Here is a 25,566-nt window from a genome sequence, read left to right as displayed (position 1 = left end):
TGTGGGGTCCCTCCACTGCACAGAGCTCAGAGCTCTGGGGCACCCTCGCTGTCCACAGCAGCTCTGAGCTCTGGGGCACCACAGGCGGTGGGAGGACTCTGCGGCTCCCAGGTGCCATGGGTTCAAGTCACAGAGGGCTCCGGAAGTCATGGATTCCGTGACTTCTATGACCCCCGTGACAAAATCATAGCCTTACTTATGGCATAATACTGCTGATAAAAGTGTCTTATTCTGGACATCTTGCTCAGAGAACCTTTCTGAAAATGTATAAGTGGACAAGTTACTTCTTTTCTATGGCAACTACATCAGGGAACTTGCTAAAAGTTTTGGACAAGCAATGGAATTCTATAATTTGATTCACGGTGCATATGAAACTTATAATAAAAAGGCATTTCATTTACATCTCAGGTTGCCCTGAAATCACATTTTTAAGCATTCCATAGATGAGTCTTGGGGTTTGATGAAGTGCTAGCATCTGCTTATTGGGAAATAGAGACTTTCCTAGATAGGCTGGTACTAACATTTTGGAATTTGGTGCTGGAAAGAAAGAACAGTAAAATGCAATATCATTATTTAGGGGAGGGTAATGACCTTGCCAGTTACTATATAGCAGTGTTTCCCAAACGTGGGACACTGCTTGTGTAGGGAAAGCCCCTGGCAGGCCGGGCCGGTTTGTTTACCTGCCGTGTCCACAGTTCGGCTGGTCGTGGATCCCACTGGCTGCAGTTTGCTGCTCCAGGCCAATGGGGGCTGCTGGAAGCAGCGCGGGCAGAGGGACATACTGGCCACTGCTTCCAGCAGCTCCTATTGGCCTGGAACAGCGAATCGTGGCCAGTGGGAGCCGCGATCAGCCAGACCTGCGGACATGGCAGGTAAACAAACTGGCCTGGCCCACCAGGGGCTTTCCCTGAACAAGCGGCATCCCAAGTTTGGGAAACACTGCTATATAATAATTGACTCAAAAGCTGACTAGATACTATTAATAAAATGTCTAAGTGACAAATCACTTTCAGATCTTTTTTCTTCTGATCCTTCAGTAATTTCTATTGTCTTTGCCTCTTTTCCTTATAGGTGGTGTATAGTTTTCTACGCACATGTCTAACACTTAGTGTCTTAAAGATAGTGCTTGGAATTCTGGCCCCATCAAAGTCAGTGGTAAAACTCCCATTGACTTCAATGGGGCCAGGATTTCACCTACTATCAGTGGTGCTAGCCCACTGGGGGCCTAAGCAGGAATATTTTTGGGGAGCTCCCCCAAGCACAACACATACTAAAAAACTGAATGGGGGCCTCCTTGAGCTGCTTGGGGCCCTAAGCAATTGCTTAACCTGCTTATGTCTAGTGCCAGTACTGCATGTTCCTTTTATAAGAAACTCCTATGGATCCACTTCCTCTTGTTTTCCTCTCACTGAGCCCTGCCTGAGATGACTACATTGGCTGTGAAAGAGATGCCCAGTGCTGGCTTTCAACAACTGGTGGATCTTGCGCTCTTTCTTTCTTGGTCTTGTTTTAGCCCTTATTTTGTCCCCTTTAGCTTTGTTTATATTTTATATTTAACTTTAGTATTCAATATTTAATGTCCTGTATTTTGCATTTCAATGTCTCTTTCTGGGAGTGTTCAGGCTGTGTAAGCTGCCTAACACCCTTTACTTATAATAAAACTGAGCTTTGTCTTAACTCTGTTGTTATAGGACCCCCCCATCAGAGTGCCACTGGATGTGCTGGGGTCCCACTGAGCCCACTCGCCCTATCAGCCTGAGTTTCACTTGCACTGGGTTGCTGTGCCAGGCCCTCAAGCCCCTTTCCGGCACACACCCAGGCAAAGCCACAGCCAGCTGCAGACACAGACAGAAATCAGCTCTGTATAGGAGGATTCAGCTAGGGCAATGGCCAGCACTCTGGTGCACGCACCATCTAGAGTGTAAACCCCAAAATAATATTGCCTTGCACTGTATAGAGAGATCTGTACAACATAAACTCATAAAAGTCACCCCCTCCCTCAATGTGGAGGGAGATATGCACAGTTGCCCCCTCCCCTCCCCCAATCTGAATTGCACAAACTGGGTTTTGGAATAAACAAGAAATATGTTTATTAACTACAAAAGGTAAATTTTAAGTGATTATAAGGGATAGCAAACAGAACAAAGCAAATTACTGAACAAATAAAACAAAACACGCAACCTGAGCGTAATTCACTAAAGAAACAGGTTACAAAATGTAATTTCTCACCCTAACTGTTGTTTTTGTTTTTGGCAGGTTGCAGAGTTTCTGCAGCTTAGAGTTCAAGTTATTTCTCTGTACAGACTAGACCCCTGTCTCAGCCTGGACTCAGCCTTTGCCTTTCCCCCACTTAGTTCCTTTGTCACTTCAGGTGCTTTCAGCAGTCTTCCTTCTTGGGCAGGGAGGCAATGGAGAAGAGCCCTGATTGACTCACTTCCCAGCCTTAAATAGGATTTACATAAGGCGGGAATCCTTTGTTTCCAGTAGAAAAATACCAGCCGTGTCCAAGGTGGTACTCCGTACCAGGTGACATCTTTAGGTGACCCTGCAGTGTCAAAGCAACATCCCAGGAAGCTCCTCAGGAAGATGGGAGATTAGTATCTTCAAAGCTATTGTCCTTCTTAAATGGCCCATTCAGGCTGATTGCCTACTGTCTGGTGAGTGTTCCCCCAACTACACACACAGTTGTAATTGTTACATAGTCAATATTCCTAACTTCAGATACAGAAATGATACATGCATACAAATTGGATAAACACATTTAGTAGATCATAACCTTTTCAATGATACCTCACATGACTCATCTTGCATAAAACATATCTTAGATATACCATATTCATATCATAACAATATTTCTATGAAGAATATGAGGTGTAACGTCACATCTGTCTCTATATGTTTCTCTTAATTAAAAAATTCATATAAGCAAACCCTGTCTTCCAAACATAAATAAGGGGCCCATAATGTGATAGCTACCTATAATAAATTAAAGTTAAACTTGTTTAAATGGTCACCTTGTTGTGATTATTAAGAGAATACATAAATGTGAAAAAATAAGAATTGGATATGAAGAGTACAAAGGCACAGATATCTAGAATGAACTCAATAATGCTGTCTAGAGGCTAGAGCAAATCACTAGGATTCACGACTTTGGAGTTCTTGTCCCAGCAATGACTAACTTTGTAATTATAGGTAATTCATAAAGGATCTCATTTTTTAATTCTGCGTGCTCCACTGCATACATCAAAATCCTTAAAATCCATAAAAATCCTGCAAATCCTGTGCAAATCAGGCTTTTGTACTGAAAACAAGAAGTTAAATACTTAACTGGCCATTTATATGTGCAAATACTCATTTTGCAGTCATAGTCATGGCAATTGCATGTGCAAAATTTTAGGACTTGAATTGACTCATCTCTGAAGTGGTTATAATAATTCCTAGGGGACAAGGAGGGTTAGTAAAGCTCTTTGAGATCCTCATGTGAAAAATGCTAGCTAAATATTATATTTATTCAAATTTCCAGTTATTCATACAGTGGATTTGCTGTGTAAAGAGAAATTTAGGCTGAAGTAGAGACCTTTTCTCCTTGATTTTTCTCCTTGATTTCCCTGATTCACAAGAGCAGGACTTTCCTTAATGATATTTTTTCTTCTTTTAATTGTCTTCAGTTTTTCTTTTCCTTGCCCCTCCATTTCTTTTCTCCTCCTTCCTTCCATGCTATCACTCTGAAAACAGCTTTTGCAGTGAGAAGAGGGGAATTCCTTAAGCATATTTCAGGGAGCATAAAAGTTCGACTTGGGATTTTGCTGTGAAGGCTAGAGATGAAAAGTGCTAACTAACAAAATCTGCTCAAGGGTAGAGGATTTTCTCAGTTTCACTATGAATAATTCATAAGGTAACACTTTCCCCCTATGACAGTCACAGGTGAATCCCAGATTGAATTTTTGTGTTCTCTGGAAACAGGACCTTAGTGATATCCTTTGTGTCAGACACATTAATCTCACAGCACCTGACATGAGATATGCTGAGCCTGCCAGATAGTCGCACACCTCCTACATGTATATGGTTTCGATGCATGGGGAATTAGTGAGGTACTATTCTATTCTATACAGGTTCTTATACCACGTTTCTCACTGTAGTCCCTGAGTGCCTTCCAGTAGTATATTAAGCAATGTGACTAACTTCTGTCATATGTTTGCCCTCTCATCCTTGCCCCCGGGGGGGAGAAGTATGTACAATGGAATGTCTTGTTTTAGTAGGGCCTTTTTTTTTGTTGGTGGTGGTGGGAGGAAGTTTGTTTTTGTTTTTTCGTATTGTGTATTATGTTGGAGGAGACAAGGTCAAAGTAACGTGCCTAGCACTTAGAGCAGAAGGTGGTGTGGTTTGTAATTGTCCTTAGATCCTGGGGGAGTTCATTCCACAATGTTGAACTAGTCCCCAGGAAAGTTATTCCTGTAGAATCAATCTTTATACATATACTCCAGAGCAGGGGGGTTGTCAATAGGCAGACCACAGGACAAATCTGTACACCAGATGCTTTTGAATAGACCCTGAAATATTTTTATTTATTTATTATCATTATTTTTTTTAATAATTTTCTCTGGAGACTGGATCTTGACTATACCTTGACCAAGATATTTGGAACTTGACAAAAAATAATTGACTACACCTGCCATAGAGGCTGTCTGACTGTCTCCTACTTAATCCCCTACTAATGGGTACTTGAGCCTACTTTCACCGAAGTCAATGGTGAAACTCCCAAGGATGTCAATGAAGCAGGATCATGCTCCACATGCTGGTGCTTTGCTGTTTTTTATACTCATAAAATATGTAAAAAAAGCTTATTGACCATCAATCAGATTTATTTAAAGGTATGTGGTATGTTTATGTTTTATTTTAAAATAGTCTCCCTTACAAATAAAAAACAACTAAAATGTATCCCACTTTATTCCCAACCTTATGCCATGCTAAAGATTTTTTTTTAAAAACTTCAACTGATCTTTTTTAAAAAAAATTAGAACTGAAATGTTTAATCTCATGTATTATTCATTTTACCTTGATATGCCTCAATTTGTTGTGGTTTGTGAACTTCCCACACTCGGCACATAACAGAGAAAGCTGCAAGGGAGTAAAACAGAACATAAGTTTCATAGTATCATAAAACCTACCTTAATCCAATTTGCTTGAGTTGAGATACTAGAATAAGGCCACTGGGTTGGAAAACAGACAGCTTAACAAAGGGAGATGAATACTATTATGAATATAGCAAACAAATTATTAGACTAGTGTAGAACTACATTCTTCACTGGATTAAGAGTGTTATCCAGTGTATACGATGTGTGACACGCTTACATTTCATGCAATTAACAAATGGTCTGAATTTCAAAGCTATCCCAAAGGGGCAACATGAGTGTATTCATTAGCTACAATCAAATACATCATAAATACATTCATAATTTAAAAAAAATCATGTGTTCCATGTGGAGATAGTTTTAAAATATTTTTCTTTATATCTTGAGTAAAGACAAACACCTTTGAATTTTTTTTTAAATTGCATTGGTGATAAAAGAGAGCTTATCATTGCATTTATGAACTAGTAAATCTGCCTCTCCAAGAAGATGAATAGTTATTGGGCTTCAGCACTGGACTGGGAATTTATAGATCTAGATTCTAGATCAGATCTAAAGTTCACTGTACTCACTGAAAGTCTTTCCACTGAACCTCAGTGATCAGGTTCTCAATTTTTGGCGCTGACAGGATTTTCCTGTCTCACGTTGGGGAGGCAAATCAAATAACTTTTTTTCTGCCTTCATTTCCCTGTGTGAAAGCCTGGCTCCATTGAAGCCAATGGCATAAGTCCCACTGACTTCAGTCAGGCCAGGATTTCACCTCCTATCTGTAGAATGTGATTGATGATACTTTATCTCAGAAAGGGACTATGAGTGGTAGGGACTGTCATTTTCTATGTCTGTACAGTGCCTATCATAATGAGGCTCGGATCTTGTTGAAGCCACTAGGTGCTACCATAATATAAATGATCAATAAGAATGTTTGCAATCAAGATTTGTAGAGAAGGTCTACTTTAAATGCAAAGTATTATTGTACACCTGTACCCCCAATATAATGCTGTCCTCAGGAGCCAAAAAATCTTACCGTGTTATAGGTGAAACCATGTTATATTGAACTTGCTTTCATGCGCCGGAGCGCGCAGCCCCGCCTTCCCCAGAGCACTGCTTTACCACGTTATATCCAAATTCATTTTATATCAGGTCACGTTATATCAGGGTAGAGGTGTATTTACCGTTCTGGTAGATCAAACTGTCACATTCCTGAGATTTCTTGATTCCTCGAGAAACTTACTGGATCTCAACAAAACCCATTTTAAAATTGATTTATGAACTTAAATTTGACAAAATAAAAGAATAATAATTTCTTCCCCCTGCAATACTTTCTCCTAAAAATAATCTCTTCCTTTAGCTAATGAATTTGCTCTCCTATTTCTCTTTTGCAGAAATGTGATTGGCTGACTGAAAGACTCCATTTTTGAGGACTATAATGATCTGGAAGAGGGAAGGACAAATTTTCTTAGTCATACCTCTCAACCTCAGACCTGCCAATGTAAGGTAGAATTAACCAATATGTGTGACAACTAACTGAAATGTGGAACCATTCTGTTTAGATGCACATCACACCATAATTGCCTGCTGACAATGTTTTTTACTATGAAAACTGCTTAAATAATTGTTTTCTCATTGTGTGAATTAAATAACCAGTTGTTTAAAAAGGAAACTATAAAAAAATTCTGCCATGTGCGACTATAAGAATATGGAATAGTAGATAATAGAAGAGAACACTTTTGCATTCACTTAAAGTAAGTAATAGAACTGAGGTAAATAATGTCTTGGTAAAACAAACCTGTATGGTAATTCCTTTGTCATATCTGGATAGACCATAGTCAAGGACAAAAGTCCAGTGTATTTAATTTTAGATGCTATATCATACAGACCACAAACTCATGGGTGAAGACTTAAATTTAAATAATTAATTGTATATCAACAGCAAATCAGATGGAATTGAAGGTTGCCAGGAAGAGTGGCACAAAATCACAATACAGCAATTATCTTTTTGCTGTGGGTACATTAGAAAGTGCAATTACACAGTGTTTGATGTAGTGGTAAATTACTTGCTTGCATACACTAGTATATAAAACATATTTCATTTTAAGCAGCTTATTTTATTTTAAGCAACCTAAAATCAGAATGCTGTTGAGTAAATTTACAAAACAAGGTATATGGAAAATTGCAGAAGCTAAGTCTGGTTTCCTGCATATTTCATCCTGCTAACTGATAAAATACTAATTTCCATCAACAATGTTTGGCTTCCCGTCTTTGTTATTTTTAATGGTTGACATTTTAACATTTTTTAAAAAGTGACTAGTTATTCCTATGAGATTCATTGTAGTTATATCAGTAATGTCAAATTCATGTCTTGTTAAAGTGGCCATAATGTGTAATTCAATATGAATTACATGGTGTTAACTAAGCCATCATTATCTGGAAACACTGTCATTTTGCTGTGCATATAAAAAGGGCTTTTATCAACAGCATTGTCACATCTCATTTCAAAAAAATTTCATGAGTTCACATAAGACGTGTGCCAAGGCCCACTGAAATCAAGAGGGAGCTTTTCTATTGACCTCAGGCATACAGTGAGTAACCATGAATTTTTCCTTTTATTTTTAACATGGTAGGGTGACCATTTTAATTACAGATGTCAAATGTGGTAGCATTGCACACGGTGTCTCACACATGAAAAATCTTGAGGCATGCTAGCAGGAAAACTAGAGGAAATTTAGGAATTTTTAGAGCAGAGGTTCTTGAACTGAGGTCCAGGGAATGTTTACCGACAATTTCAGAGAGATCTGGTTGGTTACATTGAACTGACTCTCTTCCTTGTTTTCAGCTACTGAATTATATTAAAATGAGTTGAAGAATATACAAAATCAGTGCCAGCTCTCACTATTTAATTGCAAATCTCTTGATATTTGGTGGTTTTCTTAAAGCCTCAGGTCCGGAGCTCAAATGATTATGAGAGAATGTCAGCTTTCATTTAAAAATAAAAGTAATTTTTTAGTCCTTAGGGTTGCAGAGAAAAACTTGGAAATGTGATCTGAGTTCACCCTAGAGATTCAGAAGCCAGAAGGCTACTAAACCCCCCCCCCCCCCAATTATTTTAAAAGTCTAATGGCTTTTGAGATCTGACATTTGGCTTTTGAACAAATACTGGCAAATACTATCCTAGAATCACTTTTATGACTAAGCTTTGCTATAGTTGCCACTGGAATGTTTATAATTGTGAATGAGAATTGAGGCTGAGGGCAGACGTCCATGAGAAATCTTTCTATTAAGATGTGCTCCACCCAAAGCAAAACAACATTACTTGTATCTAAACTGCCAGCCCTCGTGTTCAAAAAGCTAAAGTCAGATCTCAAACAGTCATGAGATTCTTTAAAAAACAATAATTTTTTGGGGGAGGGTTTATTAGCTTTCTGCCTTTTGGATCTCTTGGGTGCAGTTGGATCACATTTTCAAATGTTTTTCTGCAACCCTAAGGGCTAAAAATTTACTTTTAAAATAAAAGCTGACATTCTCACCAAATAGCAAATGATTGGCAATGAAATAGTGAGAGCTGGCACTGATTTTGTTTTCTTAAGCTGATTTTCATGTAATTCAGTAGTTTGTCAGACTCTTCTCTGATAACTGACAGGTTTGGGTTTTTTGTCAAGGTTTAGGTGAATTTAGGATCCTTTATGGAGTGACAAGCCATTCACTCTCTCTGTACACTGGAGATAGTAACACTACCTTTCACCATACCTTTGTCAGTCTTGTCTGTTTAGATTGTAAACTCTTATTATGTGTTTGCACACAGAGGCCTGGTCTACACTGGGGGGGGGGTGGGTCGAACTAAGGTACGCAACTTCAGCTACGCGAATAGTGTAGCTGAAGTCGAACTACCTTAGTTCGAACTACTTACCCGTCCTCATGGCGTGGGATCGATGTCCGCGGCTCCCCCGTTGACTCTGCCACTGCCGTTCGCGGTGGTGGAGTTCCGGAGTCGACGGGAGCTTGTTCAGAGTTCGATATATCGCGTCTAGATGAGACGCGATATATCGAACTCCGAGAAGTCGATTGCTACCCGCCGATCCGGGCGGGTAGTATGGACGTACCCAGAGACACTAGTACAGTACAGCCTTGATCTTGACTGGCACAGTTACACAAATAGTGAAAAAGCAGCAGCCACATTTCCTTTCTTTGTGCCTCTTTCCTTTGCTCAATACATCTGATTCTGATCTCGCACTGCTTTCTGCACTGGTGTAATTCTCACTGATTTCAGTGCAGTTACTTCTGATTCTCTGTCTAGGGTGTGGGAGATCGGAATCTCTGTCTAAGCACTGCTGTTCTGTATAATTATGAAGGTAGCTGGTGCTTTTCTATCCAGATCAGCACTTGCAAGGGGGCCTTTCTGATTTGCTCTCATGCTAGCATTTTGGCTTTTCCGGCTCTGTTGTATAGACATGAGAATAATCTCTCTTCGTGTTTCAAAACATGAAGTGAGGCTATTTCTTAGCCTTGCATAGTTTTATCTGAAAAATATAAGAAATGGGAGGAAATTGTATTGCTGGTGAAATACTAGAGGGTCACTCACTGTGTTGCTTGTATAGGCCATGCACTGCCTACACCAAGGGCTCCTTACATCTAGTTGAGATGGGAGTGTGATGATGAAAAGTGTTAATGGCTTCTATCAACTAGTTGTTTGATCTATATAGACAATCATAGACCTAGGTGAAACTGGTCTGCTAACTAGATGCCCGGGGCTCCATGTGATTTACACTTTCTGATTTTCCCTTCCAAGCCTAGAACTTGCCCAGAAATTTTGGAATTGATCAGCTGCAGCATCCAAAAAGCATTGTTACATCCCAATAGACTGAGAAAAATGCTGTCAAACTGGGTGTAGGGCCTTATTTCAATTGGCCAACTGGAGGAAAGTGTTCTTTGAACAAACTATGGGTTGAACAGTGCACCCTGTTGTGGTTAGATATGGAAGGTGTAAATTTCTGGTTTTTTATTTGTCATGTAAATATATCAATCTATACGTACAGTGCAATGCAAATGAATGCACATATGAATTGCTTGAAACAAACACCATGGGCAGAGCTACACTAGAAACTTTTGTTAATGGAATAAGGTTGATTAGGGTTGTGATTTTTTTAAAAAAAATATTATTCTTTAACATTTCTATATCAACAAAAATGCTTTATTGTAGATTCAGTTATACCAACATAAAAGTGCTTTTGCTAGTCTAGTTTATGTCTCTTGGGAAACTGGTATAAGATGTACTACCAAAGCACTTTCTACAAAGCACTTTTTTTGCCTGTATGAGCTGCATATAAACCAGCAGGGATTGCTGGCATAGTTATATCAGTATAACCTTTTCTAGTGTAGACCTGGCCCATACATGCTTAAATTCCATTGGCCAAATGCATTGCAACTCTCTTGCCTTCTGACTAGGAATTCAGAACCATGATATGTGTGTAGGTGGAGGGCTTATAATGCATCTTCTCTGCAAAAATTAGGTGTGACATTATTTCTTGTAAAAGGATGTTGAGGCCTGAGAAGTATGGCTGGGAAATTAGATGAGAACATCAGGAGCTGGGGGTGGGGGGAAACCTTTGGAGGTGCAAAAAAGTCACTAGCAATAAACAAATGTCCTTCCTTAAGGTACACTCTTATTTTATCAAGCAGCCCAGACTAGGTGTATCCAGCCTCTCTTATTGTAGTTTGTAGCAGCCTTAACCTTATTAGTTAAAGTGATAAGCCACTAAAAACATCCAGATTATTAAGGCTGCTAAAAAATGAACTTGTTCATTTCTATCCAGTTTAGTCTAATGTCTTAAATATTATTCTTTGTGACAGCAATGTCTGAAAATGAGGCAGGTTTGATGATCCTTCTCAAAATTAATATTCCAAAGCATAGTTTGAACCTGCTCAACCTAAAAGCTGATTAACCCCTTTGGAGAAGCCATAGTTCCCACCTCACTGTCCTATCTGAGAGGAGGGATTGATCTCTTAGGCAGAAGATACTGTCCATAAAAGGTACAGCCTGAATATTAATACTAGAGAAATCCTGTTGAAATTTCCATTGTTTTGTAGGGGATGATAGAATCATAGAATATCAGGGTTGGAAGGGACCTCAGGAGGTCATCTAGTCCAACCCCCTGCTCAAAGCAGGACCAGTTCCCAACTAAATCATCCCAGCCAGGGCTTTGTCAAGCCTGACCTTAAAAACTGCTAAGGAAGGAGATTCCACCGCCTCCCCAGGTAACCCATTCCAGTGCTTCACCACCTTCCTAGTGAAAAAGCTTTTCCTAATATCCAACCTAAACCTCCCCCATTGCAACTTGAGACCATTACTCCTTGTTCTGTCACCAGGTACCACTGAGAACAGTCTAGATCCATCCTCTTTGGAACCCCCTTTCAGGTAGTTGAAAGCAGCTATCAAATCCCCCCTCATTCTTCTCTTCTTCAGACTAAACAATCCCAGTTCCCTCAGCCTCTCCTCATAAGTCATGTGCTCCAGCCCCCTAATCATTTTTGTTGTCCTCCGCTGGACTCTCTCCAATTTATCCACATCCTTCTTGTAGTGTGGGGCCCAAAACTGGACACAGTACTCCAAATGAGGCCTCACCAATGTTGAATAGAGGGGAATGATCACATCCCTCGATCTGCTGGCAATGCTCCTACTTATACAGCCCAAAATGCCGTTAGCCTTCTTGGCAACAAGGACACACTGTTGACTCATATCCAGCTTCTAGTCCACTGTAACCCCTAGGTCCTTTTCTGCAGAACTGCTTCCTAGCCATTCGGTCCCCAGTCTGTAACAGTGAATGGGATTCTTCCGTCCTAAGTGCAGGACTCTGCACTTGTCCTTGTTAAACCTCATCAGGTTTCTTTTGGCCCAATCCTCTAATTTGTCTAGTGGGGTGGCTTTCTTCTAGATCTGCCCCTCTCTGACCTAGTCACCTTCCCATAACATTCAACCCCTAAATGCTTGTGTGTCACATGGAGACATTTAGGGATAGGGAGAGGTGCTGTGTTTCTTAGGTTCCTCCCTTCTGTGTTCAGTGGTCACTTTTGGATGGTGTTTGCATATTATTTATCCCCTCCTCTCCTGAGAGATGATTTAGCCCTAACTGCCTGACATTTACTTGGCTTTGGGTCCTTGAATGAACACAAAGCCAGGCAGAGAAAATCTCCTGGCATTATTTCATCACACTCTTAGTGATGTTATATATCCTATTTGTTTTCTTTTTCATATGTATAGTAGCATAGTGAGAGTTTGGGGAAAAAAATCCTCTGGCAAGAAAACTCTCTTCATATTACATTTTTTTAAAAAGGCTGTAGGAGCAGGAATGGAAACGGAATCCATTTAACAGCTGCAGTGTCCATTAGGTCAGCAATGGGGCAACAGCAGAGAGGGCCTCTCCTCAAGATGGAAGCTAGTAAGACTTAAATGGGACCCTTTGCCTTTTTAAGACCCAAACCGAATCACTTCTAAAATGTTCCAATCCATTTTTTTTCCACTTCTGCATGTGTGTCATGTTCCCTGTTTAGTGATTGTTCCTCATGGAATATGATTCGTCTACTATTATAAGATGACAGAGGTATTCCTTTTAGAGATCTGTACTTTGGTGCTTAAGACCTTGGGATTAAAACCTGCTAACAAGCTGCGGTGGTGATGTTACAATGGCATCACTGGAGAGTTATCTACTAGTAAAAAATGCACTAGACTAGATTCACTGTATTGTAGGCCTAGGCTAGAAATCTTAAATTAGTCTTTTCTGCAAGATTCTTAGCCCAGATTTATAGGCACAAGTGTTTGAGATAGTTCAGCTATGTTTTGCATCTGTCTTCTGAAGGCCTAGCTGAACTAAAACTGATCTCTGTACGTTTTGAGGGATGACCATTCTAGTGCGGTGCAAGCAACTCAGACAATTTTTTTCACCCTTAAAATATCATGAGCAATTTAACCTGAAAAAAGCCATCTAATTGGTAATGCTGCCTTAATTGCTTTTGTACAGGCCTAATAAATTATTTAGCTAGATCAGATCTTTAATGGTGCAATTGTATTTTGTGACAATATCACTAATGAAAAGAAGAATGTGGTGCTTGCTGCCTCTTCCATCAAGTTATTTTTTCACCTGCTTAATTAGCATCATCATATAAATTACTTTCTTTTTAGAAACAAATTGTAACTACTAAGGCCTCCAGTTAGGTTACCAGTAAGTATCCCTCTTAACAAATTTCCTAGAACTCATTGCTGATGTAAGTGGGCAGAAGTCCGTGGAGAATTTGGACTGGTATTCTGTTTGATACACATGTTGAGTTTTATATTCTGATAATGGTGGTATTCTGATCCTTAGGAGGGGTTACCATTAATGCAGTTCATGTCTTCTAAGACTTCTTTGTAATTTTAGAGACACTATAGGACAAAACCTAATTTTTTTAAAAATCTCTTTAGTTGTCTCTTTTCAGGAAATTTAGAAAATTCTCTCTCTAACAAATCTACTGACAGTTTGAAGACAGTTCTCAGCTAATTGCTCAGAATTTACAGCTTTTGTTCACATTCTGGAGGTATGAAATGCTGTCAATATACAGGAATGTTGTTTGTGAACAGACAGTAAAAGAATTGGATCCTAGAACATGCAGCAGAGTAAATGCCTCAATAGGTTGCAGGCTTATGGCTTGTTATAAAAGCAATAGCAAGGATCAAATCATTTGCACTATGGACTTTTTCACACGCTCCAGGGAAATTGCTGAAATTATTAAAAAATAAGGTAAATCCTAGCAAGTAATCCTTTACCTTCACAAATATTTTCTTCCCTACTTCTAATTCCAGGCAGATGTGGGAGGAATAAGGAGGGGATGCTTGTATTTAAATCATTATTAAAATGTGGAAATTTAATTTTATTTATTTTCTGCCACCTATTGGTAACTTTAGGTGCTGAAACTGAATAGGACAAAATAACATATAATATCCAATGCAATTCACATTCCAGTCTATTTTAATTAACACTTTCATTAAGTGTTCTGCTCATGTAACCTATTGAGTTAAAAGTCCGTATGGATCAAATTTTGTCAGGGAAAACCACCAAAACATTTAAACAACAACACTACACTTTTTCTGTCTGGCCTGATTACAACACAGACTTTTAAGACTTTGGATTGTCTTACCTAATAGCAATGAGTCTTAAATCTTTGGGTCTCTGTTACTGAATTTAATATAAGCTTGATAGAAAAAAATACATTAATAGTATATTATATAACTCTTATGTGGTCAGACCATTTAGGAAACAAAGAACATTTCTAATTAAATGTAACTTTAGACTATAATTATTTTTGTTCATGAACTGCGCTGCATGGATCTGGAGATTCATTATGATTGTGTCTGGAATACATTTTAGGAACTCTCCTTTGGATATAATATTGGTTTTAGATGGTAGGTATTGCTTAGAAGCAATATGGATTTTTTTTTCATCTTGAAGCCATAATGATTGATGTTAGTAGTTATTTGTCTTTTTTGGAGATGGATGAGAGAACTCACTGATTTTTGATTTAATGTGATATGATCCCTACATTGACTCCACCCCTCCCTATTGAAAACATTCAATCATAACCATATACATCATGAGCTCTTTTGTAATTTCTGATGTATGCTTAGCATCGCTTCAAAGAGTTCATTACCGTAGAAGGGGGAGGGAGCAGAGACTTGGAATGGCCTGTTCCCCAGAGTTTATTACTTTGGGTTAATCTCTCTTTGAAGATTGTTATCTGTGGGTGTGAAACTCAAATCCTAAAAGCAGCAGATGAGGGTGTTTGGAAATGTAGGGCTGTCACTGATGGAGTGTCATTAAAAAATAGGTAGAAATCAGTGTGAAGGAGAGTGAAGAGTGTTGTGTTGGGAAAGATCAAAAATGTTAAAATTGGAATTTTTTGGATTTATATCAGGAAGTAGAGACCAACTGGCCATGCTGGTGGTGCTGGAGAAAAAAGGCACAAAGGACAGCAAAGGAAAAGCTGGATGGAAAACATTCAGAAGTGCTTGGATAACGAAGTAGAGTGAAGAACACAAGCATATGTGCTGTCGTAGAATCGCAGAAGAGATGTATGCACCTAAATAAAAAAAGAAGAGTAGGAAGGCAAAGAAGCACCTAGTACGGTTAAATGGCAAATTGCAAGAGGCTATTTGAGCCAAATAGTAAGGCCAAATTAAAGGGTCTAAACAATGGCAAGTGAAAACGTAAGGTGGAAATTGGGAGGGTGAAGAGCCAATAGCCAAAAACATACACTAAACAATTTCTTATTTCATTATATCAGGAAAAAGTAGGAGAGAATTGGTGTATCAGATGGACTACCAAGTAATAAAGGGAGTAATTAAGGAAGAATGCAGAGAACTAAATGATGCATTTATATAAGTCTCTCCCCTGGTGATGTACTCTGGTTATTGTCAGAGACTGAGATGTTGAATGTGGACATTTTGGAACAAATGAATAAATTAAAGAGAAGCAATACAACAGAACGGGGTTGTACACATTCAAGCATTCTGAAAGAGTGTAGATATGAAGTGACTGAACTGCTAACAAAAATATTATTATAAACATTGGCTACTGTATTCATACAGTGAATACATGTATTTATTTTGGAGAGTAGCAAATGCTGCACCTATTGATATATTTTTGTAAAGACTAGAGGTGACCTTTTCAAATTACAGATTAGTACTCCTTATTTCAGTTAGGGGAAAACTGATCAAAACAATAATTAAATAGATTTATAAAACACCTTGACAAACATGCTATGATAGAAATGAACCAGTATGGCTTCTGTGAAGGAAAATTGTACCTCTTTAATCTATTAGAATCTTCTGATCTCATGAACAAAGCTGTAGATAAAGGAAAATCAACTGACATTTTATTTGGATTTTTCAGAAATTCTTTGACAGTTCACGATGGAATATTAACAAAGCTAAGCAAACATGGGATGAGAGGTAGAGTAATTCCATTTTCAAATAGGATAATATACAAAACAAGGAGTAGCAAAAAGAGTAAATTTTCAACATTTCAAAAGGCTAACAGTAGGGAGACCCACAATTCCCCACTAGGACTGTTGTTTAATATGCTTATTAGTGATCTGGAAAAGCAGGTGTTTGATGAGATGGCATACATCACAGAAGAGGTGACTTCAGACTTAAAAAAAACTGTAAGGAAATTCAGAGGGACCTAACAAAGCTAGGAGAATGGGCAGCAAAATGGCAGCTGAATTCATTGTTGATAATTATGGTAATGCACACTGGAAGAAATAATTTTGAATTGGGTTCCAAATTAATTAGTTGTAACCACTAAGGAAAAAGACTTGTGTTGTTGGGGGAAATTCAGTGAAAACCTCTGGTCAATGTATAGCAGTAGCCAAAAAAGCAAGCAAAGATAGGATGTGTATAAAGTATGGCATAAAATTTAATATTTGAGAATATAATGCCACTTTTAAAGCAATGTTTCCCCTCACTTGGAATACCATTTTCATTTCTGGGAACCCTACCTGAAGAAAGATATAACTGAAATAGAAGGGGTTCGGAGGTGGATGATGAAAATGATAGAGGCATGGAGAGACTTCCATATGAAGACAGATTGAATCTAGAACTGGCATAGCCACCGCTTGGAATATACTGTAATGCACAATATTCCATTGGTTGCCAGTCTGACAAAGGTAGCAGGATAGCATTGGATAATATCAGTGACAAGTTATTCTTGCATTGAAAGATAAGATCTAGCTAAAAAAACTAAGGTGACAGAATTCCTAATAGCAGTCCATATCCTGTAAATATGTCCATGCTCTGAATCAGAAACTGATGAGCTAGAGGAGAATAATGAAGTGAGATGAGGTGTGCAACCTTCCAAAAAATGGTAAATAAATAAACAAAACAAAAAGGAAGGGGTCTAGCCAGAGAGCAAGATCACATCCTACTGATTGTAGCACACACTCCAAAGAGCGCATATATTTTGTTAGTATTCATCAGTTGGTCCAAGAGTTTGCAATAAAGTGGTGAATTAAGGCACTGACTACACCTCTGCAAGCAACGGGGCATCAAATGAAATATGCCAGTATGAGCAAACCAGCTGACACCTTTCTCAAGATCACCAAAGACCCATTCCCCTCTCTCCCTCCCACTGCCTCATGTGCACAGACCACAAACTCTTACGGAGCTAATAAGATGTTCAGTTTGTGGACCACCTTTTTCCATTTAGTTCCAGAGAAAAGAGTGCTCACCCTAGATTCCCCCAGTTCTGGAGAGCTGAAAATTTATCAGCAACTCAGTGGATCACACAGGAAAGCAACAATGGCTTTGGCTTGAGTACTCAGCCTGTGATGACAGAGGATTTACTGCCATTCACGTTAACACTTCCCGCACAATAATTGGTGACTAGCTAGTACATCCAAGATAAAGCCCTGTTTTGTGCAGAGTATCCAGAGCTGTATGTACCACTGCTGATCAACTGCAGAACACACCACATGGCAGTTGATTTATTTTATTGGACAGGGAGGAAGATCATAGAAAATAGGACCACAGCATGTTTTTCTTCTTCGGGTTTACTTTTATCTACTCTTCTTTGAATAAAAAAAAAAGCCTGCTGCAAGAGTAACTGGTGAAACCTCTGACGCTGATTGATAATTCCAGGCATGGATTTCATTTAATATCAAGCTGAGGGGAAAATACCAGTGTGGGTTTGTTGTTGTTTTGGTAGAGACAATGGTAAATAAATTGAATGTATTTCCCTTATGGAAAAATCCTATAAAATTTAAAAGGGATAAAATCAATAAGGTTCTAGAAAAATTACTCTGAAGTCCTATAGAATTTAATAGATACTGAGATATTTGACTAGATTCCATATTATTTACTGACCTTTTTGTGATACTCAGGCAGTGTAAAGGGGCCAGATTTTGGCTGCAATTCACCAGCAGAGGATTTGTCTGGCAGAGGAAAACACATTGCTGGCCCAAAGCCACTAGATATGGCTCCTAATCCAGCAGCTCATGACCATGTTGGCATAGATGGCATGCTGGGGGAATAAGTGAGTATGTTGGGGGATGGAGTGAAAATCAGTAAGGGACTATACTGACGTGATGTAAATTATGCTGGGATCAGCCAGGATGAGAATGAGGAATGACTAGTAACTAGGTCCTTTTGCTGATGGGAGCACAAAGACAGGGGTGACTCAAGCCTTCTTTCTACAGAATTTTAAAACCATCCTATGGAATTTAATTGAGATAATTATATCCCTGCTACAGAATTAAATAGACCGGTTTATAAAGAAATCTATAGCAAAGTCCTCAAGGCCCTTCTTTAGCACTGTTCCATTAAGGTTGGCATACTTACAAGTAGGGTTGTCGATTAATCGCAAGACTCACGTGATTAACTCAAAAAAAATAATGGCAATTAAAAAAATTAATTGTGATTAATTGCATTGTTAAACAATAGAATACCAATTTAAATTTATTACATATTTTTGGATGTTTTTCTACATTTTCAAATATATTGATTTCTATTACAACAGAATACAAAGTGTATAGTGCTCACTTTATATTATTATTTTTATTACAAATATTTGCACTATAAAAATAATAAACAAATAGTATTTTTTAATTCACCTCATACAAGTACTGTAGTGCAATCTCTTTATCATGAAAATATAACTTAAAATGTAGATTTTTTTTTTGGTCACATTACTGCACTGAAAAAAAAACAATGTAAAACTTTAGAGCCTACAAGTCCACTCAGTCCTATTTCTTGTTCAGCCAATTGCTAAGACAAACAAGTTTGTTTACATTTACGGGTGATACTGCTGACTGCTTCTTATTTACAATGTCACCTGAAAGTGAGAACAAGCATTTGCATGGCACTTTTGTAGCTGGTGTTGCAAGGTATTTACGTGCCAGGTATGCTAAACATTCGTATGCCCCTTCATGCTTCAGCCACCGTTCCAAAGGACATGCTTCCATGCTGATGAGGCTCATTAAATAATGTGTTAATTAAATTTGTGACTGAACTCCTTGGGGGAGAGTTGTATGACTCCTGTTCTATTTCACCTGCATTCTGCCATATATTTCATGTTATAGCAGTCTCGAATGATGACCCAGCACATGTTCATTTTAAGAACACTTTCATAGAAGATTTGACAAAATGCAAAGAAGGTACCAGTGTGAGATTTCTAAGGATAGATACACCACTCAACCCAAGATTTAAGAATCTGAAGTGTCTTCCAAAATCTGAGAGGGATGAGGTGTGGAGAATGCTTTCAGATGTCTTTAAAAAGTCACATTCCGATGCGGAAACTACAGAACCTGAACCACGAAAAAAGAATATTAACCTTCTGCTGGTGGCATCTGACTCATGATGATGAAAATGAACATGCATTGGTCCACTCTGCTTTGGATCATTATTGAGCAGAACCCATCATCAGCATGGATGCATATATGCTGGAGTGGTGATTGAAGCGTGAAGGGACATATGAATCTTTAATGCATCTGGCACATAACTAGCTTGTGATGTTGGACACAACAGTGTCATTCAAATGCCTGTTCTCACCTTCAGGTGACATTGTAAACAAGACGTGGGCAGCATTATCTCCTGCAAATTGTAACCAAACTTGTTTGTCTGAGCAATTGGCTGAAGTAGGACTGAGTGGACTTGTAGGTTCTAAAGTTTTACATTGTTTTACTTTGAATGAATTGAAATTAAAATCAATATATTTAAAAATGTAGAAAACAGCCACAATTATTTAAATAAATAATTTTCCATTATTGTTTAACAGTGCAATTAATCACACGATTAATTGTGATTCATTTTTTTAATCACGTGGTTAATCATGATTAATTTTTTTAATCTCTTGACAGACCTACTTGCAAGTAATATTCGAATGTTAGTGACTAAGTATGATACACATTACTGGTGTCTTTCAAAAGAGTGGATTAAATGTATGATCATGCAGACTTATTGACTTTTGGTCAATGGAGAGGTTTACACACTTTTTTTTGTGGGATTTTAGAAAGATTTTACAAGGCTGGATTTCTGATTAAATTTGCCTTCATAAATAAATTTCTTGTTTTGTTGGATATGCTGAAATTGGTCAGGCATAGAAGCCTAAAGTTTTATATAATATCTTTTCCTCCCTTGGCAGCTATTCACAGTACCGAGGTACAACTTCTAAGATTTTATTTCACACTTTCAATAGTCCACCAGATCATAATCTCATTGGAAGTTCATCCTATCAAATGATATTTTAAATTACTGTGAACGTCACTTAAACCTGTTTTAACTATACAATCTATTTCCGTGCATGTCAGTCACCCATTTTCAGCCTGGCCCCACTGGTTTGCATGGGTAGCAATTACACAGCGACTAATTTTGTTGCCAGAAGCTGGGAATGGGCAACAGGAGATGGATCACTTGACAATTACCTCTTCTGCTCATTCCCTCTGGGGCACTTGGCATTGGCCACTGTCTGAAGACAGGATACTGGGCTAGATGGAACTTTGGTCTGACCCAGTATGGCCATTCTTATGTTCTTAATTACAAAATCCAGCTATCTGCATTATAGATGGCAAACCAAGTTTTGCACTTACCAGTATGCTCATTCCAGTATGAGAAGCTGTCCATGTGGATTATAACAGTACACAGCCTCACACACTGTACTCTCCTGATTGAAAGCACTCTGCAATCTTTCTAGCTTTCAAATCCCTCCTCAAGTCTTACTTTGGTTGGTTAGCTCACCTTCCATGGTTTACTTTCTATGAACCATTCCTGCCCGTTTTACTGATTTACTTCCTGAAATTGTAATAAAGACAGAGATATTTTAGATGGAGCTAATAGCAACACCAATAGCCTGTCACTTCCAATTGTAAGCCCCTGTTTTCAGTTGCTTACAGCTTTGCCAAAATGTAATCGCTCATGCCAAAATTTTGCATGCCGGGTGTCTGCCTCAGGCTCAAATTGTTTGGAATGTTTCAAGAAATACAGTTCAGCTGGTTCCTGGAATGAAGGCAGGAAAAAATACACTGTTTCACACATTAAAAATTCATACAACTGTTTAATTGAGAAGCTCTAGTACCTCCCTGCTTTAGATTTGAAGTTTGGCAGTGGGGTCACCCTGGTGTTAGGGATCTATCTTTGGCTGTCCCCACGAAAAATCTGTTCAAATTTGTCCAATTGATAAGGCTCAAAAAAATCTCAGTTTGCACATGTGCAGGAGAGACATGTTAGAGTTTGGCGGCTAAATTCTCTGGACATTTTTGTCATCTGTGAGCATGCTCGAAGTCCAGGGAAGCAGGAACCGAGCAGGATTTCCCTTGCAATTGCTCTTCCCTGCAGAGGGGTGGTGCAATGGCACTGGGCACAGGAACAGAGCAGGTGCTCTCTGTGCTCCTGCTGCTGTTAGTCATTCAAAAATATCTTTTACTCTGTTTGCAGCATGCCTAGCGAAATGGAACTGTGATCCCAATTTAGGGCCCTCTAGTGCTACCATAATACAAATAACACTGAGCAAGGCTTAGACAACACAGTGGTTAAAACACCTGAAGTCAGTGTTTGCATTATTGCTACCACCAGTGGATCTGCATGTGTGGTAGAAGTGGTGGGCATTTCAAGGAGAAAAGGCCAGTATAGATTAAGATAAAACAGTTTGGGGCTAAGGTACTGACTCAGAAGAGATGGGTTCAGTTCTCAGGTTTGCCATAGGCTTCTTGTGGACCTTAGCCAAGTAATGTCATTTCCCTGTGTCTCAGTTCCCCCTCAACCACAAGATTGTTATTGCTTACCCTGTAAGATCTGGGACTGTCTTGTGTTTGAACAGTGCCCAACCCAATGGGGCCCCAATATTGACAGAGGCTTCTAAACTATTCCATTATCTAAATCATGTTAGATACAGCCATTATCTCTTAAAAGATGATCAAGGCACATCCATCTTGAATGCATTTTAAAATCCTCTTCATATTTTTGGCTTTCTAATCCTCAGCTATATAGAGTGCCCCTAAAGGGGTGTACAACACAAATGACCCCCAATCTGATTCCCTTGAACTGAGTAACATAACTCTAGAAAACTGGATTTATTATTAATAAAGCTTAGCATTTGCATACTGCTTTACATTTTCAAAGTGTGCACACTGTCATGAAACCAAAGCTAACTTTTGACCCATCATTTAGAAGTGCCAGTAAATGCTGTCAGTATGGAAAAACCTAAGGAGTTGCTATAAATCTTCTTGCAAGCCTCTGAATATAAGAAACCTTTATAAGGTAGGTGGAGGTTGTTCCTGAACAGTGAAAATGGAGCTTTAGGGCCTGGCCTCCTACTCATTAAAAGATAGTTGCTGTCAGCAGTTTGTTTGGCTTTTCTTCACTAGTCATTTTGGGTGATGATGAAAGTTGGGGGTACTGCTTATCTTCAGACAACTCTGCTGAAAAGCAACAGGTTTGTTTCTGTTTCTTAGCTCCTTGCTGATAAGCCCATCAAAAGGAAGCATTGTTCTTTGGACCCAAAATAAATGTTCTGTATTGGGCAAGTCAGCGATCTTAAATAAATAACCACACAGTACCTGAAAGTGTGAGAATTCCAGTGCCCTGTGTTATTGCTATTAAGCTATTCCTGAGACAAGGCTACATCCTGGCTTTCTCATTAATTGAACCCAACTACTAAAACATCCTTTACAATAAGCACTTCTTCATACCAGACATATTTCCTGGATCTATAAAACAGCTTTTAAAAAGGGTGAACTGTATTTAAGGAAGACATTAATATAGTTCCACAAAATGATGCTTGCTGACATATGGAGCACTTTTTGAATAATTCACTTTGAAATTAACACTATAATACCATTTACCTTTTAGGTCCAATTTACCGGAGCTGCAAAGAATGGTTCTCTAGAGACGAGAATGACGGCAAATATCAGTCTTTCAGGCTTGCATCATTTTAATAAAAATGATCAAATGATTGCTATATAATGAAAAATAAAACAAACATGTAAATATTGAAAACCTTAGTAAAACTTATACCAGCTTGAATGCCAGTTTCTATTGCAGGGTGATAGTTCCTGAGAATAGTGTACCAAACAGAGGGTGCAGATCCTAAATACTAAAGTGATATGTATATATAACATGTATGAGAGATACTGAGTGCAATCACTAATTTTTAGAGTCTTCACTTTTTGGGGGGGGTGTGTTATGCTCTGTGGGGTCTGATTTATAAGGAGAGTTCTGCAGGATTATAGGGATGGAACCTCTTAGTCCCTTAAACCAGTTAGGCATAGCATATTTTTATAACACATGTGCTTCCAACATATAATAGTTGCAGGTTTGCCATGATGCAGTTAATTAATTGTTTGCTCCTTGGTTCAGCTTTCTGGGGCAAATGCTGGGGTTTACAATTGCCTTACCAGAAAAAGAAATTGGAATCTCACTGTTGAACTGTTTTTGTTTATTCATAGATTCCAAGGCAAGAAAGAGCCATTATGATCATCTAGTCTGACCTCCTGTGTAACACAGGTCATAGAACTTCCCCAAAATAATTCCTAGAGTAGATCTTTTACAAACAGCCAAACTTGACTTAGAAATTATCAGTGATGGAGAAACCACCATCAATAATGTGTAAGTTAAAATTTTATACCTTACTTCTGGTCATTTTTTCTAGCTTCAACGTCCAGTCATTAGAATGTTGTCACAAGGTCCAGTGACCACTGGTTGCTCTGCAGATTAACTCTTCACAAGTCTGGTGGCGTCTTCTATCATTTCCAGTCCCCATGCCCTCTCTTTTTCTCTGGGACTTGGGGTACTCTGGTCAGGTCTCTGTCGTCCTCCCCTGACAGGGTATCAAAATCCCTCTATACAAAATGGCAGTCTTCCCTTCATTGCCCTGACTATGCCACTCCTCCAGTGGCTGGTAGGGGAACTTAGGCCTGCCCTCTACTCCAGGTTCCAGTCCAGGGACCCTGTCTCTAGTAGTGGCCTGCCACTCCCAGACCATGTGCTCTTCCCCTGGACTCCTTCGTACTTCTCAGATCTACCTTCTGGCTCCCCTCTTCTCTGGGCTTATCAGCCCAAATGCCTTCTCCTGGGGAGTAACTGCAGCCTATCTGGCACTATAGCCCCAAACACACCTCCCTTCTCCGATGGAGCAATGGTAAACTACTTTCCCTGCAGCTCCTTTCTGTCTTTATATTGATAAAAATGTTTACTAGCGTAGGACCAAGAACCAATCCCTGAAGAACCCCACTAGAAACAGATGGATTCTATGATGATTCCCCATTCATAGTTACATTTTGAGACCTATCAGATAGCCAGCTTCTAATTCATTTAATGCTGTCATGTTAATTTTATCTTTCTAGTTTATTTAAAATATCTTGTGGTACCAAGTCAAATGCCTTTACAGAAATTTAAGTATATTACATCAATACTATGACATTTGTTAGCCAAATATATATGTCTCTTCAAAAAAATCAAGTCTCATGGGATATATTTTCCATAAATCCATGTTGACAGGCATTAATTATATTATCCTCCTTTAATTCTTTATTAATCGAGTCCTGTATCAGCTAGTCCATTATCTTGTCCGGGATCAATGTCAGACTGACAGGCCTCTAATGACCTAGGTCATTCCATTTACCCTTTTGAAAATATTGGCACATTAGCTTTCTTCCAATCTACTGGAACTTCCCCAATGTTCCAAGACTTATTGAAAATCAATATTAATGGTCCAGCGAACTCCTCAGCCACCTTTTTTTTAAATTCTTGTATGGATGTAAATTATCCAAACCTGCTGATTAAAAATATGTATCTTCAGCAGTTGAGATACTAGTGGAATGGAAAGAAAATTTTCATATGATATGACTACATCATCTGCTTTTTCTCAAATACAGAACAGAAATATGTCACTCAAACCAAAGTCTCCCAGGATCAAGCAGCTTTTATTCCCACACATTATAGATAGATGTGTAAATAGGCAGTCATCTTAGTGCAATTTGGTGGTCTATAGCAGACACCAATTTATACCCCATCTTGTGTTTTATCTGTTAGGATATTGATCCATAACATTCAAGATCATTTTTTTCTGAGTTATCCATGACCCGCAAACAGGTAATACCACTTTTGATGTTGAATGCCACTCCCACTCCCCTTTTGCCCATTCAATAGTTCCTAAAATCAGTGGTTATGACCCATTTAACATTCCAGTCATGGGAATCATCCCACCAGGTTACAATGATACCAGCTATGTCAAATTTGTGCTCATAACTGATTTCTCTTGTTGCTCATGTTCCTAGCATAGGTGTATAAGCAGTTAAATAATTTCCTTCACATTCGTTTGGTTCCTTGACTGATTTTATTCACATCATCTCAGGGTTTGGGGGGGGGTGTTGTGTGTGTGCTGAGTGCTCATACCTTTCCCTTTTTTTACCCTTCCCATTAGTTTAA

At 38.7% G+C, this 25,566-nt stretch overlaps 1 long non-coding RNA gene across 1 annotated transcript; it reads left to right on the top strand.

The window, feature by feature from the left end:
* The first annotated feature begins 16,059 nt into the window (after window positions 1-16,059).
* LOC120403686 lies at window positions 16,060-23,146 on the top strand. The gene is made up of 3 exons (XR_005597660.1): window positions 16,060-16,101; window positions 18,030-18,181; window positions 22,990-23,146. It is a non-coding gene; the product is annotated as an uncharacterized LOC120403686 (long non-coding RNA).
* Window positions 23,147-25,566: the final 2,420 nt, after the last annotated feature.

Source organism: Mauremys reevesii, linkage group 4 (genome assembly GCF_016161935.1).
Source record: "Mauremys reevesii isolate NIE-2019 linkage group 4, ASM1616193v1, whole genome shotgun sequence".
Lineage (NCBI taxonomy): Eukaryota > Metazoa > Chordata > Testudines > Geoemydidae > Mauremys > Mauremys reevesii.
Note: the sequence above shows the minus strand (reverse complement) of the source record. Positions and strands in the feature narration are given on the sequence as shown.